Below are 15827 nucleotides of genomic sequence, written 5' to 3'. Positions count from 1 at the left end.
AAAATCACAGAAATCTGATATATGCTTCAAAGTTGAACTCAAATCTTCTCCATTGAATTTTGGACAATTCCTTAGAAAATATGCATCCTTGGGAAAATGATTTGGGAAACCATGAATTCCTGAAAAATTTATGCATGCATACCTTGAAGTAAGAATGGTAGCATCTGGGTCCTTCATAACTCCAGTGGAATCACCATGAATGTATGAATTTCGAATTCTTCAACCTTCGAGTTGCCAAGGTAGATTTGCAGCCTCGAAAATTCTTCTGAGCTCCTGCTACCTTCAGAAGTTCAGCTTCATAATTTCGGGAATGAGTAATCTTCAGACTCCCGGCAGACGCACCAAAATGTTATCTCAAAATCAGGCCCTGGAAGGCTGCAGACCAGGAAGACTTCAAGTAACTGTTTCAAACCAATCTTTTGACTAAGGCTTAGCCTCCTTAGCCTGAGAGGGCTCTCTCAAAAAGGGTTATTGATTTTGACTATTAATAAGATGGCTAACTCTTGTGGAATAACATTGACAAATATGAAGGTTGGACAAATATTAAACTAACTTCCATTGGGCCTATGGAGTCAACCATACTTCAGTAAATAATGATACTGCCTTTACATAGAAGTCAGGGCATGTGGCATTTAAATGTTCAAAACACAACTCTTATAAAACCACAGTTCATGAATGTGTATAGGAAATCAGAGCAGCATAAGTGAATTCTGAGTGATTACACATCTATGCAACTGTAAAATAAATCAAGGATAAAGTAAAACCACACATCTTGAACATAGAAACACTTTATGAATCCTGAGAAGAAAAGCAATTCTATTATATTACTGAACTCTATCTTTCTACATAAGCCAAAACAGTACTCTGTTTTATAAAATCTCCAACCCTTTTTACATTGTTGTTTCAGCTATATATAGAATCCTTATTCTAACTAATTCGAGCTTCCTCCTCCAGCATGAGGGGAGTCGATAACTACCTCTACTGACACCTATCAGCTATTGAACTAACTAATAAATACAACTAAAGTGCTGACTGGAGTTTTAAAGAGTTCTAAATTAACTATGACTCTAACTCTATTTTCTATGCTTAATGACTTCTCCTTGTTCTTTGACATCTGGTCTCTTTTTCAATTTGGCTGAGCTGGATGTTTAATACTCCATACCGACCTTGAACGCTGAATCTTTAACTGCTCAGTAGTGTTAGGAGATGTCCCTTGCTTCTCAGTTATAGTTTTCCTCAAATTGCTCGAATGTACAACAGCGTGTCTTCTAGCCTTTAATAACCCAAAATATGGAACACTGCCACGTTCTTGATGTGTTGTAGGCTGCATCGATGAGCATGTGTGCAGGCAAAAGTTCCTTGAATGCAAATCATTAAATACCCTTTGAACGGTGATAAAGGGACTTTACAACAGAAATTTGAACTTGGGTTAAAATATTCCACCTTTTTAAACGTACACCTGTCTTGATCTGAATGGCTATGGTAGTTCCATCTGATGTCTTGCATATCCTTTAGGTGTCTCCTTTTCAAAATTCCCGCTCATAATACCAAATTTCCTGTCTGTGTTAAAATCATCACCTACAGCAGTTTCGTAGCGCGCTACGAAACTGCTGTGTAATTTAAAAAACACAGTCTTCCTTTCATAGCTAAATGATCGCCAGTGTTCATGGCTTAAGCACCTTACTCCCTTGATCCCTTTGACAAGATTTGCTTGCAACTTTTTAAGAAACAGATATTTCTCCTGAGGAAAAGATTGATGCAATGACACCAATAACACCATTGACTGTTCCAAATATAATTGTATGAATCTGGTTGGTACCTCACTGGCTGATTAATGGATGCATTGCCTGTTTGCCCTTCATCTCTTTCACCATATGTCTCCAATGTTTTCCATCATTTCATGGGATATGACATCTTCAGCAACTGGAGGCAGCATATCAGTATTAAGCACCTCCTCATTTGCAAGTATCTGGCCATTCTCAAGACCTTCAGAGGACAACAATTTTAACATGCCATGGTTGAAATCAGCAAATACTTCCTCCTTGGATCCTCCAACAGGCATGGAAACAGAATCAAGCCTTCTATGTAGATCCATATTCACAGAATCACATTGTGATGTCGCATGATTCTCAGTGTGTGCTGTTGATTCTACATTAGAAATAACATTTACTGGATGGTTATTCAAAATCCTCGATGAAGTCTTTAATTTCAAAGATTCATCAGATGAGTCAGAGTTGTAAAAGGTAGTAGCTTCAGCATCAGCAACGTCAGAACACTGACCATCCTTCTCATGTAACTGTCCTGTTGTTTCAATACCTGTTTCCTTATGTTCTGAATTGAAATCTGAATCAAACTCATGTTTGGCCCTGCCATCCGAATCTATTTCCATTTCTGATCCCATGGTAGTAAAAGCATCCATATAATTGTCTACCTCACTAGCTACATCATCATTCTCATCCTTAAATGCATGGACTTCTGGTCTGCTTTCACCATTGACTGACAAGTCCTTTTGTTCCACTTGAATAAAATTCTCAGAAGTTCTCTCTGCATCCTTCTCTACAGTGACCCTCGGTGAATGAGTTTCTCGAGTAGAGGCTGTGGTAAGATTATCCATCAACTTAACTCTCTTGAAATTTCTTACTGCAGGCTTTTCCTCCTACTCTTGAGAAAACGAATTATGTGTATCTTCCTTAAATAATGATGATTTGTAAGGAACCTGCACATAGTGACTTCCCATTATTTGATCCTGGAGAGGAGATGTATTCTTTTGTTTAGCATTCAATGTTTCATTCAAAGTACTTTATAAATTCTCAAGCACATGCTCATCTTCTTTAGACGAAGACATATTTAATGGAGCATGCCTAAACTTTCTTCCACTTAACTAGATATTCCTGGACCTTATTGTCAGAATTAATCTTTGTTGTTCTGTCTGCAAAGACCCTCTCAACCTGTCTATTTTGAGTACGAAGCTCTCGCTCCATTTCCTTGCTGACATTTCTATTAGATATATGTGTCCAGATTAGTTATGCTTCTTTCCACCAGCCAATATGCGGGATATTTGTAGACCCCTGCTGAAAGCTTGATTAAATAGCAACCGAGTCTGAAATTCTAAGACAAAAGGGAACCATGCAAGCACTGCTACAGGGGTAAAAATCACTAGGCCCATTACATATTCACATCCACGTGCAAGAGCCCTTATCGAATCCCAGAAACCAATCTTAACCACTGCCGGTCTGCATGTTTGTGCTATCTGTAGTAAAGCCCAACATGTTGGCATAAAGGCTACAATGCTTGCAATCGAGCCTCAAAATTGGCTATATCAATATCCTGAATGTGAATCTCAATTGGTACAGGACGCACACCAGGTAGAAAATTGAAAAGCCCATGTGCTGTAGCACCAATCCACTCTCCAAGATCTTAGCATTTGCAAGTGAAGTAGAAATAATTCAGCAGAATGATTCCAAAACGTAATTTGACCTGAAGGGTTCACAATGTATACAGGTTGGCCCATGGACTGCAAAATTTTGTTATAGTGTTTAACCGCCACCCGTTCGAAGGAAGAACCGCTTGCCTCTCCTCTATTCTCAGCAGAACCCTTTTTACACCAAGGAGAGCCTCCCGGCTCTTCATGTTGGCCTAGAGTTGATCTTTCACTGCCCTTTTTTCTTCTTAAATTGAAGTCGGCTCTCTTCTAGTTCACGAATTCTCTTCAAGAGAACTCCAGGGGAATCCTCTTCCAGTGCTGCAGGAGGAAGCCCTGTGACACTCATGGTTGTGGTGAAACTCTTAAAGAAAGCATAAAGATTGGCGTGCCGACATGTCCTGAAGTCAAGAAAATGGTTCAAGAATTGTTTTAATTGGTGTTGAACCCCGGTCTTTATAATTCAAACTCCAGACTTGAATTGTGTGCTAATGCAACGCAAAGTTGCAAGCGGCAGAAAAGAATTCGAAACCGACACATTCTCCACCTTCTCCATCCAAATTTGGCTTGAAATATATCTCATTCTGGATACGATTACCTCCAGGATTGGACCAGACGGAATTGTAATATATTTCCTGCTCTGTCTCTTAATGTTATTGATGAGCTGTTCAAATCATCTCTTGGATTCTGCAAAGAATTTTGTAGCTCACTTGGCTGGATGCGCAAGTGCTTATTCCAAGAAAAGAGTGCTCCATATAAACCTAATGAAACAGAATTTGTTGGGGTACCAGAAACCTCATAAGTTGTAGCCCCTTTGATGCCAACAGAGCCTGCACGTGTCAAGACCGACATGTAAGACCTTACACATGCTATTCCCGTAAAATTCTTGCAGAAAATATGACAGCTGGTGTGATATGTGCTATGGATCAGCACGAATTCCCCATTTCGTAGCGCAGTTAGTGCAAAGACGGTGTTTTTCGCTACGAAATCACCTAAACCGAGGTTTCTGCGTTATGAACTTTGAAATAGGATTAGCATATGGAGCTTAGGTGCGGTGTGAGACCAATGATGGACTACAACAGAGAATTGACCCCATTTGACATACTAACAAGACTCTTAACAAGACTCCTATTCAAACTATTTAGACTCTAAAACCAGATGAAAAGACTAGACCCGAAATTGACACCAACCCTAATCGAACTGATGTGAAAAATTTAAAATTTTTTCTTGAGTGATAACACACTCAAACACGCGTTGACCCATGCACCATTGTTGCATCCTCCCAATTACAAACAGGATTACTTCTTGTATCTCGCCGCCTCTCATTCCACCATTGGAATGGTCTTAGTTCAGGAAGATGAATTCGGAACGGAACATGTGATATATTACCTTAGTCGAACGTTAAATCCAACTGAGCTAAAATACTCACATGTGGAGAAATTGGCATTGGCAGCCGTTCAAGTTGTCCAACGTTTTCGTCACTACATTCTACTACGTAAAACTACAGTAATTTCAGATTGCAACCCTATGATCTACATTTTAACCAAGAAATTGCTAGGGGGCAAATACTCTAAATGGATCGTTATCCTGCAAGAGTTCGACTTGGAATTTGAGAAATCTAAGTCTAAGAAATCTTTAGTTTTTACGGAGTTAATGTGTGACTTCCCGTGTGCTGACACGGAAACTGTGGTGGAGGAGCCCATTGCGGACGAATCCTTGTTTCTAATCAGCACTTTAGATCCGTGGTATGGGGATATTATCGTTTATCTCTAGACCCAATCCTTTCGACCAGAAATTTCACGGTCAGAACGTCTAAAGATTCGTTTCCAATCCCAACAATTCAGGATTATTGGAGATACTCTTTATCGCCGTGGGGCGGATTCTGTTTTGCGACGTTGCTTAACTCACAAGGAAGCTGAAAGGGTTCTAAATGACTGCCACTCTGGAGTGTGTGGCGGTCATATGTCTGGGTTTTCCATAGCCCAAAATATATTGCGCGCTGGCTACTTCTGGCCGTCTTTATTTAAAGATTGTATTACGGCGGTCCGAAAATGCCACAACTGCCAGATTTTTGATCGTAAGATGCGTGCTCCACCTACTCCTCTCCACCCTATAATTGCCGTTGGTCCTTTTGCCAAATGGGGTATCGATTTTATTACATGTAACCCTCACTCGGCCGGGGGGCATGCGTATATCATTCTTGCGGTAGATTATTTTACTAAGTGGGCCGAGGCGATGCCTACATTCGAAGCAGACGGCAAGACAACTACAATTTTCGTGTTCAATCATATAATTGCTAGGTTTGGTGTCCCGCAAGCGATAATCACTGATCATGGGCATCATTTTCGAAATGTTATGATGACCGAACTTACAGGCCAGCTTGGTTTACGTCACGATAGTTCAACCCCTTATTATCCACAAGCGAATGGTCTGGTTGAGTCCATCAACAAAGTTTTAGTTATCATGATCCGACGAATCATTGGGATTCATCGGTCGAATTGGCACAACATGCTATTTTCAGCACTTTGGGCGTACCGAACTTCAGTAAAAACATCAACAGGGTTCACTCCTTTCCAGCTAGTCTATGGTTTGGAAGCCGTGTTACCCATTGAATGCGAAATCCTGTCACTGCAAATGGCCATCGAGTTACTTCCAGCCACTTCCGAAGAGGAAAAGCGTTTGTTATACTTGGCTCAATTAGATGAGAATCGACGTGATGCTGCATTGGCGATCGAGACTCATGCAAAACGAATGAAAGCTCAGTATGATCGAAATGTGACCCCTCGAAATTTTTCGGAAGGAGATCTAGTCTTAGTTTATGATCAAGCTAATGATAAATTAGGCGCTGGAAAATTCGTTCCTATGTGGCATGGTCCCTATGTTGTCAAGCGAAAGCTAGCCAAATTTATCATTAGCTTGATCAAGCGGTTCTCTCAAGTATTATTTTATACTTTTTCGGGCTTGGGAGACACAAATTTACGAAAAAGGTCAACCTTGGAGTCTTCTTAAGTTTTTTCAGACTCTCTAAAATTGAAAAACGCCGAGTTTCTCCTATACTGGACTCGTTAAAATTTCACAGTAAAGGGCCTGTTCAATTACAAACAAGAACAAACCACTCCTTCTTAGGGTTCGAATTTAAACTAATTTGGACTCATCCGAAGGGTGAGCTTATAATCAAGCAAATGTTATCCTCCTCAAGCTTGTCAAAAGTAAAGAGGTACTTGCCAAAAATGGTGGGGGAAAGAGAGAAAAATGAGCCTGTTTGTCATACTTTGTAACCACTCTTGAACACGACACTTTTATTCACCTGGGTTGGGAAATCCTTTGCCTAACAGTTGATCAAACCACATTGACAGTCTTCAGTCGGTTTCTGGGTATTAACTTTGGGTCAATTTTCACCAAGCCATCTGTCATGTCGTTATGTGTTCAAGAGGTCACTGCCAATAAGCCATTCATTTGAAAAATATCTATCATCCATCTTGACCATCCCTGAGTCAGTCCTTGCAACTAAATTTATTCAACTTGATCTATGATTTCGTGTTGTGGGATTTCCTACGACGGATCGCTTTCTATCGACATCAACTCATTATCTAGAAAGATGATCTAGGAATCGTCAGTACCTTGAGATCCACATGCCTCAATGGCAGGTTTCTCGCCTTTGACAACAGTTTACATCATTGACTTTCGATCAAAGGATTCCGTGACATGTTCGACATCAACACATTTATTCGCATCTCATGGATTGTACTGGGTACTTTGAGAGCCATTGACATCATTGGTGGTTTCTCTCACACTTGTTAACAGTTTACATCATTGACTGGTAATCAAGTGGTTTCTACCATGTTCGACATCAACACATTCATTCGCATGGATAGAATCGTACTGTTTCGAGAAGTAGAAATGAAGACCCTGGATCTAGTTTCCACAATCCAGGCTGCGAGGAATTTTGTATTCATTATATAATGGACTATTCATAAACAGATGGCTGCGTCCATACTGCATCCACATGAGTCTATACTTGTTTACAAGATCATTCCTATATCAGAGCAGTAGTTAGTTTTTCTAGTCAGTTTTGATCTGAGCATGGGTATGCCTACCTCAGCGATGATATGATCTCATATATATATCTTGCATTGAATGTTTTTACAGGTTCCAACTGGGCTCTCCACAAGATGATCCTCGAAATGATAAAGTACTTCACTCTTCCTAAATGATAAGAAATCCTCATCTACTACAGACTTCGCACTTTAGGGGGCAATCTGTTACACAAAAATATCGTCACCATGATTATTTGCAGTCAGTATGGGTCTATCATCACTTGTACTGTCCTCCTAAGCAAGTCTCAGACCTCAGTTCTTCAAATCAAGCTTTGGAAATGAGAGAAAGACTTTAAAAATCAATGTAACTCTGGTTCCGCACTTTCTCTCATGGTCACCTGCGGTCCCGCACCTTCTGTGTACAAAAACTGCGGACCTGCCCGCTCTATCCCTAACGGTGTAGGTGTGGACCCCTGTGAAAGTCAAAAGGCGCAAGTTTTATCTTAAAAAACTCACTTTGGGTTAATTCTAGAGGTTTCTAGAAGGAATTTTGACGTGGATTGTTCGCTTTGAGGTGGTTCATGCATCCCAAAAGAGAAGGAGCTAATCCCTTGATGAGAGGAGATATCCCTTTGAAGGAGGGCTTTATCCCTTTGAAGGAGGACCTAGTAACCTCCCTCCATTGCACTATAAATACAGGCATTGGGCTGGTTGCTAGAGAGGTTAGAAGTTGAACATTTTTGAGGGTAAATGCTGGTGAAATCAAGACTTCCTAGTTGAGCTTAAGAGGAGAGATCACACATCTTTTTGGCTTCATTGGGGAGTGAGTGAAACTTGTCAAAGTAGAGGAGACTTCTTGCTAGACCCTGGGAGGAGCTTGTACAGCGTCAAGGCAAAGGTTGTAAAGTTCTTCTTCTTTTGAATTAATACAATCAAACTCATTTTTCTCAACAAGTATCTTATGTTATTTGTTTCATGGACTCCTTGACTTTCATGTTGAATATGTTTTATGCAATTGGCTTTTCAGGTGCTATTTAATTTGTTTGCCTTGTTTGTGTTTGTAGGTTCGCAAAAAGGAGCTCATTTGGATCGAAGGAGCGAGGGCATCATCATCAGATAGCTCTCTGCTTGATGCATGATGGGTGTTTTTGGATAGAGGAGCCCATCCCCATCACGAAAAACTTGATTCACTACATTTCCCCGCTTCCATGCAAAGGAGAAGACCGCGCGGTCATATCGAAAGGGAAGAGTAGTGACTTGGCCGTCACGGAGGCCATGAAGAAAAAGTACAAGCTGGAAAAGAAGAAGAGGGGCTACGCCATCTCCAGCATCAAGGACAAAGCAGTATGCGTGGTGACCCAAATACCGGCATGAAAGGTTATGCACAAGTGTCGCGCAGAGGAAGTACCCTCGCCGGTGGTAGCACTGGCTGAGCAGTGTGCGAAGGGAGTCTAGCTTAACTGGTCAGTGTTCCTCTGTAAGGAATTCTTGGAGAATTGCCGCGAAGCCCGGGAACAAGGCAAAACACTATGCATGGCTTCTACTGTCCATAGTGCTTGTGGCTGGGAAATTGATAGAGGATAGTCAATTCCCCATAATTGACAGGAATTTATCAGAGGCCACGAAGTACGCTTCACTCTGGGCCACAAAGGATGTCTCTAGGATCCGCGACAACAGAATATTCTGGGTGTTCATGGAGATGAACCTCAAAATGGGGATCAACCATAAGCTGTGGTTGTCACCCACTATCTACAACAGTCTACAGAGTTTTGTGGAATTCAAATCGAGCATGCATAACATTTATATAAGAGTGCTCAAGGACCCAACTAAACAATGGAGGAAGCTACCCTTTCTAGCCACAGATGATGTCATCTTTAACATCCTGGAGACATGGTCGTTGGAGTGGCGTGCCCCAGACATCGTAGAGATCGAGAAGTCGACGACACAGAGGAAGAAAGAAGAGGCCAAGCTACGCATCGTATAGTTGGCAGAAAAGGGAAGGGAGGCGGTAACGGCCGCAGAAGTGCGGGTAGTGTGGGACACTGCACATAAAGCAGATGAGCAGGAAAAGGCTGCAACAGTAGTAGAATTACAGGAGGCAGCTGCGACGGGAGGTGAGGGCCAGATGGCGCCTTCTAAGGGGCAGGAAGCAGAGGAAGCAGAGATAGAAGAGGGAGGTGCGGACCCAAAAACCATGTCGACGCAGTTGAAGTGCCAGCACCCAACAAAGCAAGCAGGGTCGCATGAGAAGGTCAAGGCATCAAAGTTGTCTATTCACCTGATCACCCTAACCGAGGGTGATCTGCATGACATCGGCGAGACAGTGCACGATGTCACCTCTGAGTCTCTCCAAGATTTCATGCAGGAGAACCAGATTATGTTGGGGGTCCTCAGAGAGCAGTTGCAGGAATTACAAGCGCACCCTCCTCAGGTTGGTACCCTTTCGACCAGCCTCGCAGTCAGCTCAACAACAGCAGAATAGATGTTGCATAGTGTTGTCAGAAGGGGAACTAGTGACATCAAATGAGGCTGATAGGCCTACGGTTAGTGCATTGAAAGGTCTCGGTCTCAATATGGCTTCACTCCCGCGAGAGACCTTTTATGTTTTGTGGGATGAGATAACTGTAGAGCTGCACGTTGGGGAGAGCTGCACACTGCAAGTCCTCAGTGAGCAGAAAATCAATATGGAACAACTGAGCTTGCAACACGATGAAGTGGTATCGCAGAATCAACTAGTACAGGTAATAGATGATGCTTACTAAAGCGTCCCGAAGCTAGCCAGCCCAGCAAACATACTAGTAGAGGCGTGGATCCACAAGTTAGCAGTAGGGGTACGCAAAGCGAGGGAAGAAATGACAAAGGTCCAGCTGGAGCTGAACCTTCAGATCGCTGAGTTGTGGCTAAAGGCGCAGTTGTCCACCTCCCTGGAAGTCTGAGAACAACGCACTAGCGCTATCTCAGCAGGACAGGAGGAAATTAGCAATGCAGTACGAGACTGCACCAGCATGTTGGAAGAATCATTTGAGGTCCTCACAAATCTTCAGGAGGATCCCAACATCCAATGCTTAAAGACCAAGGCGTGAGAACTCCAACAGCAATACGACAACGTCAAAGGAACTACGCAGACGGTGGCCCTCACTCGAAGACTTGCATGGATGCAACAGGCTAAAGCACTGAAAGAGCAGGTGGACGTGGCACGACACAAGGAAGCAGTCCTGAAGGTGCATGTTCAACCTTGGATCGATGAGGCCTTCACCATCACAACAGAAATTGAAGGCAAGCTCGCACAAATGCAGGGGATGCACACACTTATGCAGAGAAGCACTTCCGATACAAAGGTCTCGGAATAATGTATGCAACAGATCTAGCAAGCAATAGCTTAGTGTGTTGTTGACCTTGCCGCAGTTCGAGAATAGTTGGAGGGACTCCACGCAAAGATGTCTGTGCCGAGAGAGTGACTCGAGGGCGAGTCACAATGTTTGTGTTGGGACCCTGTTGGGCATGGAATCCCCCCCAAAGCATGTTTTGGGGCTTAAAGCCTAAGTTTTGAGCAAGTCTTTTGTAAAAGCTAAGCGAATTGCAGGCACGGAGCGTGAAGTCATAATAGAGTCATACGGTTGTCCGCCCTAGTTTTGTAATGTAATATTGGCTGGATAGACCTACCCATGGTCCACGGACCATGGGATTGTATAAATAGAGCGATGCTCTAGGTGTAGAAAAGGGAGAATAACAAAGAGAAGAGAAGAATGAGAAGTCTAAGTGATTGAGTAAAAGTGTAAAATATGTCTATGGGTCGTAGAGTAGGAGAATGCTCTCTAATTGAGTGCACAGAGGCCTAGTAGTCCACAACTGAGTGTGCAGATCCCTGTAGCTGAGTGCGCAGGGAAGGTCGAGTCTGTAACTGTTGGAGAATCAATAAAGAGATATTTTGCTATAATTTTGTGTATCTTTTTCTAGTTTAATGAATTATTGGATATAGTTTGTAAATATACTATTTATTTACTGCGTGAACCTGTATGAATATTTTGTATTGTTAAGTATAACATAAGATATTAAGTAGGTTAAGGTGCTTAGATACTATTGGAAGATAAATAAGATCTCGAGTAATACCGGAGAACGTAGCACAACCCATGTTTAGGGTTGCATGAAGACAGGGTATCAAGCCATGAGGAACGGAAGGTGCGCGAAGCCACCTACATGAAGGAACAAACAAAGGACTAGTTGAACTCATCAGACATCTCCAGGGTGCGGAAACCTGGTTCTAGCACCCTCCCATACTACTTCAGATGAGAGCTCAGTCCACGCCCCGTGGACTGTTGCTGAAAGGGCCAGTAGTACAAGGATTTGTTTGGCTAATTAAGTCTAAACTTGGGTCAAGCCCCAACAAGCCAACAAATTCCCACAAAGATATTACCTGCATCCTTGACCTTGGTTATGCAGCAACACACATTATACCATCAATGACAATATACTAATTTATGTCCCCTTGAACAGGACATTTATTGTCACCAATGGCATAATTTGACATCAATAACAACTACTGCTCAACTCATAGAAGTATACATTTTCTCGTTTTCCATGAACAATCATATCCTTCTACTATGATTGGTTATTTTGTTGCAATTGATGCTTGAATATATTAGAATCACCTTTAATGTTTTATTTGTTAGTCTTATTTTACTTCCTTCTTCATGAGTTCATTTTTCACGTTTCATCTTAGTTTCTACCTCATATTCTTTCTCTAGTGCGAGAACTTATTCACCTACATCCAAATAAAAAAAAATTACATTAGAGGGATTGAAAAACCTTATCAACCTCTTCATCAACAATAACTATATGCATTTATTGCAATTTCATCATCATTATTCTCCTGGATATGCTCAATAATATTTATACTTGAGCAATATTCATCATTTTTGTCTCTCGTTTTCATTGTAACTAGCGTAGGCATATAAATTAAATGGCTATAAGTGTCGATAGGATTCAATGCATGTATATCACATTGCCAAGATTTTTAAAAATCATAAAAAATAACTAAATTATAGCTTTATTATTATTATTATTATTATTATTATTATTATTACTATTACTATTACTATTACTATTACTATTATTATTAAGTATAGAAATAATTAATACAAGAGTTAAACATATAATGGAAATCAATCTAACACATGTGGACATGAAATTTTTCAATTAAATTGAAAAGAAAAAGTGAATAACTACCTTTGCGATAAATCTCAACCGTTTATCCTCACTGCTACATATTTTGAAGAGGTTAAATCCCTACCATTGACCTAATAATTATTGATAATTAATTTAGAATTCTAGAGGCCCTATTCCAAAATAGGCATGCCGATTGGTGTAAAAATCGATTAATTCTTCAATCGATAACATGCTTGGTCTACTACATGTATTTCCACGCTTCTTACAATACTATTGTTTCCTTGGTTCTTCTTTAAAATTAGATAGTTCATATTTAGCATCTCTATCTCTCTAGGACAAGTTAATGGCATTCAAATGCTTAAATTTCTATAACATTTCTTCAACAATTTTCTCATCTCCTCAAAATATACACCTACAACTTCTCCTAAATTGGCCTTCTATAAGGCTTCCACTTGTGCAAACATCTCTTGCACTTCTCTTCACATCTCATGTTCTTGATTATTGAAATTTTTCTCCTAAATTCTCCTTAAACTCATATTGTGATGTATAAGCAACCTTCTCTTCCAAAATATGATATGTTTTTGTTCCCATTCGAGTTGCCTCTAAATAATTGGTTTATTTTGCATCTACCACTGGATTCTTTTCATGTGGGCTACCTTGGAGTCAACATTATATGTACATCTTCTTCTTCTTCACACAATCATTCCTCTTCACATCAACGTTATTATCCTTTACAGTCTTTAATCTTGTAAGAACAAGTATACTCTTATGCTCTTATACCATTTAGTGTAGGAGGAAAACCCTATAGTGCCTCTCCATATGATTCATGTTATGCAAGGAATAAAATGAAATTGAGAAAATTAATGGAACAAACATACAAAAATATAGCATAGATTATAATAATATGGTGAATACGCAACTTCTATTAATAAAAGAAATAAAAGAATATTATAGAACACAAACTGCTTAGAATGGTGGTAGTTATCTTTAAATATAGAGAGATGCATTCACAAGAGCTATAACAAGAGGCTAAGAGAATGACCTTTTAACATAAAGAAGGTCCATAGAGGTATAAAAACCAAACCCTACAAGATGAAATGCCAAAAATTTTGTGGGCCTCGAGTTGGCTAGTTCGTACATCAACTTCCCAATTATGCAAATTTTGCATACACTACCTATTTGAAGTGCATGATAGCTCATTGGAAAGAAATACCAGAGAACTACAACTTTTGAATTGGGCTAGTATATGTGATGGAAATCATCATCCCCCCATGACACCTCCCATGCCTCCACCCTCCCACCCAAATATCTAAAAAAAACATCGTTTAAGGCCTCAAAACAATGCCAAAAGTTTGGGATCCAAAAATCATAGAAAAACTACCAAGAAGATAGAGAATCATTAGACAGTTGAAGAGGTGTGCGGCCACCAATATCCACCTAGATCACCATAGGATGTTATGTCATAATATTTAATCATTTAAACACATATGCTTCATGATTTTTTTTAGCTTCATTTTACTACTTTTTAAATGGAATAACATACAATATAACCATAAATATTTTACTTTTGCCCAATGTAATTCTTTTGAATTCAAAAAATCCTTTTTAGGATGAATTTAAACAAGAAGTTGGTAGCATCATAAGTTCACCTTAAGATTTAAACATTTAAACATAAGAATAACAAAATAATGAGGAACATTCCTCCTTGATTTGAATTTGACTAATAGTAGTGTAGTTCAACCAGCAATGGGAGATTCCTAGAAATTCCTCTTCACCACTTTGCCCAAAGTGGAATAAAATTACCCCCGCCAACCAGTTAGGAACCTAGTCATCTTCCTAGATTCAAGAAACCAATTAGTTTCTTGGGCCTCTATACCCCTGACTCCAATAATAGAAAAGTACAATATGCTCCAAGAAAATTGTCACAAGAAAGTATTTCTTCCAAGATTTATCGAATCTTTCAACAAGCATCAATCCCCACTTTTAGATTATTTGAAAATATTAAATTAAAATAGAAATAATAAATGAATTGCAATAAATAAATTAGAATGAAAAGTCTTGCTTTCCATACTAGCCTACAAATAGAATTTGACATTTTTCTCCAAAATGTATAGCAACCCACCATATCTATCTCATTCATGATATCAACCAATATTCATTACTAATGAAGACAATTAATGTAAAAAACATCAACATGATTTACATAATCGCTAAAATATCACTTTAATAATTAATAACCTAGTTTAGAGTGCACCACAATGCCTTTTAACCTTTAGTTGTTTCTTCATAATAACAAGTATCTCGTTATAAGTAAACAAGACAACCCACAAAGACCATCTTAGGAATACCTTCCTTAAATGAAAATATATTTTTTTCATGTACATGCACCAATTCAATAAATAGCTCTTTCCTTTTAAAATTTTCATATCATATAGTTTTTAAGACAATCAATTCATAATCATTCACCAATACAAGTATCTTATAAATAACCATCCCATTTAAGTTAAAATAAAACATCAATACATTACTTTACACAAACAATAACACACATTCCTAATGCGACAATTCAAGAAATAGCTCTTTCCTTTTAAAATTTTCATATCATATATTTTTTTAGACAGTCAATTCATAATCATTCACCAATACAAGTATCTTATAAATAACCATATCATTTAAGTTAAAATTAAACATCAATACATTACTTTACACGAACAATAAGACACATTCCTAATGTTGCAATTCAATAAATAGCTCTTTCCTTTTAAAATTTTCATACCATATATTTTTTTAGACAATCAATTCATAAGCATTCACCAATACAAGTATCTTATAAGTAACCATCTCATTGAAGTTAAAATTAAACATCAATACATTACTTTACACAAACAATAAAACACATTCCTAATATATGCAATGGTTTTTTTCAATTGCAATAAATAAATTAGAACGAAAAGTCTTGCTTCCCATACTAGCTTACAAATGGAACTTTACATTTTTCTCCAAAATTTATAGCAAGCCACTATATCTATATAATTCATGACATCAGTCAATACTCAATACTAACGGAGATAATTGATGTAATAAACATTTATGTATTCAACATGATTTTGATAATCATTAAACTATCATTAAATGCAGTTTAGAGTGCACCACAATGCCTTATAAGTAAACATGTATCTCATAATAACAAGTATCAAACAAGA

This window comes from Pinus tabuliformis, chromosome 1_2 (assembly GCF_031772625.1).
Source record: "Pinus tabuliformis cultivar Carrire ecotype Pingquan chromosome 1_2, CPIR1, whole genome shotgun sequence".
Classification (NCBI taxonomy): Eukaryota; Viridiplantae; Streptophyta; class Pinopsida; order Pinales; family Pinaceae; genus Pinus; species Pinus tabuliformis.
This window is presented reverse-complemented; position numbering follows the sequence as displayed.